The sequence below is a fragment of the Myotis brandtii genome, unplaced genomic scaffold (assembly GCF_000412655.1).
Source record: "Myotis brandtii unplaced genomic scaffold, ASM41265v1 scaffold421, whole genome shotgun sequence".
Taxonomy (NCBI): domain Eukaryota; kingdom Metazoa; phylum Chordata; class Mammalia; order Chiroptera; family Vespertilionidae; genus Myotis; species Myotis brandtii.
In genome coordinates, this window is record NW_005366140.1 from 2665318 (window position 1) to 2668058 (window position 2741).

The window sequence follows — 2741 nt, forward strand, 5'->3', positions numbered from 1 at the left end:
GAGAGAGAGAGAGAGAGAGAGAGAGAGAGAGAAACATCAATGAGAGAGAGTTAGTGATCGGCTGCCTCCTGCATGCCCCCCACTGGGGACCGAGCCCACGGCCTGGGCATGTGCCCTTGACTGGAATCGAACCTGGGACCCTTCAGTCTGCAGGCCAATGTTGTATCCACTGAGCCAAACCAGCTAGGGCGAGTGTCTTCTTTTTTAAAAATATTTTTATTGACTTTAGAGAGGAAGGGAGAGAGAGAGAGAGAGAGAGAGAGAGAAACTGCCAGGGTTTTTGTTCCAGCATTAAGAAGGGTTCAGGAATCTGGAGAAGGCTGTGTGTAACTTAAATAAGAGTCCAGAGATGAAGCATAATTTTGAAAGGCATTTGGGGGTCAGAGGGGCTTAACTAAAAGGAACTGGTTCGATCACTCTAACAGGAGGGGGGATTCGCCAACACAGGGGCTGGATAGGCTTCCAGAGTTGGATTTTGTAGGGTATCATTGCCTGACCTGTTCTCTGGTGTTGGAAAGATTAAAACCTCATATTCCTGTGTGTGTTTGTTTATTTAGAAAGTCGCAGAGGTAAAAGAAGTGAGCTAAGAAATGAGCCAGCTGGGCTGTGTGGGCTCAGGAAACAAGTTACAGAAGCAAAAGAAGGGCCCTTGGGACTTAGGAGAAAGAAAGCAAGGATATACCTGCCCGGGGTAAGGAGAGGGGGAAAGGCTCCAGGGACAGGGCGCTGGGAAAAGAGGGCGGGAAGGCGCAGGGGTGCTTGAGAGTGAAAGCTGCAAAACCTCATATTCTTTGTATTTTTAAAAAATCCTCACCTTTTAGAGAGAGTGGAAGGGAGGGAGGGAGGAGAGAGAGTGAAATGTCCATGTGAGAGAACACATCCCTTCATTGCCTCTCACAAGCACCCTGACCTGAGCCAGGGATTGAGCCTGCAACCGAGGTATGTCTTTAACCAGGAATTGAACCACAGACCCTTTAGCCTGTGGGTTGACACTCTAACCACTGAACCAAACCAGCGAGGGCAAAACCTCCTATTCTTGCCCTGGTGGGGTGGATCAGTTGGTAGGAGCATCATCCTATTCACCAAAAGATTTGATCTATGGTTGGGGTGTATGGGAGACAATGTTTTGCTCTCACATCGATGTTTCTCTCTCTCTTCCTCTCTCTTGTCTCAAAAAAAAAATCAATGAAAACATATCCTCTGGTAAGAATTAAAAAAAACACACACAACACTTTGCACAGCTGATGGTGTGGCTCAATAGCTGAGCATCAGGGTATGAACCAGGGGCCATGATGGATTCCCGGTCATGGTACATGCCCCACTTACAGGCTTGGTCCCCAGTTGGGGCATCCTGGGGGCAGCCAATCCATGTTTCTATCTCTCTATCCCTCTCCCTTACTTTCTCTCTAAAAATCAATAAAATCATATTTACATAAATGAATGAATAAAAAAAATCTATAAAAAGCATATCTTCCTGTGAGGGGATTTTTTAAAAAGGGGGGAGGGGCGGGGGAATGCTGTCCTGGGAAGGTGTGGGTTGCTCCCCGGCTGCCACCACTGCAGGCAAGCAGCTGCTTTGCCCACATATGTAAGCTTCTCCTCTTCAAGCTCTGGTGAATTTGAATACGGCTACATGTCAGTTCTTCAGAACTGACCCATCCCATGAGTGGGCTCACAGTGGATTTCTGCATCTCTAACCGGGTGCTGGGGGCAGACTGGAGTATCTTGGTTTTCACTCCTGCAGTGAATGTGGCCCCAATCACGGCCCTCAAAAATGGGGGTGTAGATGGCCTGTAGCATTCTCAGCTCCCTAGGAATTTGTGCTTCCCCCTCTATAGATCTCTAGGGTCGCACTGTTACCGATTCAAAGTTCATGCATCCAATGCTTCAAAAAAGGCCAATATTCAAAACATCAGAGCTTGGAGGAAGAAAAGGTTTACTGCTCAAGAAGGCGCCAGCTGGAGAAGAAGGGGCCTTAAAGCTCCCACAAATCCATCTCACGAGAGCCCAGAATTCAGGCTTATTTCGTGTCAAGGGAAGGGAGAACAGGCGAGAGGGGTGTGACACCTGGGCCCCCACAGGGATCCAAGGAAGAGCACAGAACTCTCTGATTCTCTTTGTCCCCCAGTTCTCCAGTGACCTCTGCTCATCTCATTAGGTCTTGAGGCTCCCACAAATCTTTGCCACAAGTTCAAGCTTTCAGCAGAATTTCTCTAATAATTAGCATACCTAGAGCATGACCTGAAGGCCATGGGAGAAATGCAGGCTAGAAATAAGATAGAATCAGAGAGAGCTTTTCCTTCTGTTACACCACCTGCCCAGGGAGGCCCCTCACTGGGCAAAGCCTCCCTGCAGAATAACATAATCCCACCGAGAAGGGAGTAGAGCCTGAAGCCCCCTGAGCACAGGCAGGCGCTGCCAGAGGGCAGGGTGTGTGGGAACATTGCTCATTCTCTCTGCCTCCTGCAGGTCAGAGTAAAGCCATTGCCCCACAGATTTCATAGCCGCACAAACCACACCTGCATACTTTCCCTGCCTTTTGCGGGAAGCTGGCTGCTGTATCAACAAGCCAGGTTGCAGCCCTAGCTGGTTTGGTGCTGGGGATAGAGCATTGGTCTGCGGCCTGAAGGGTCCCAGGTTTGATTCCAGTCAAGGGTACATGCCCATGTTGTGAGCTCGATCCCCAGTAGTGGATGTGCTGGAGGCAGCCAATCAGTGATTCTCATTCATCATTGATGTTT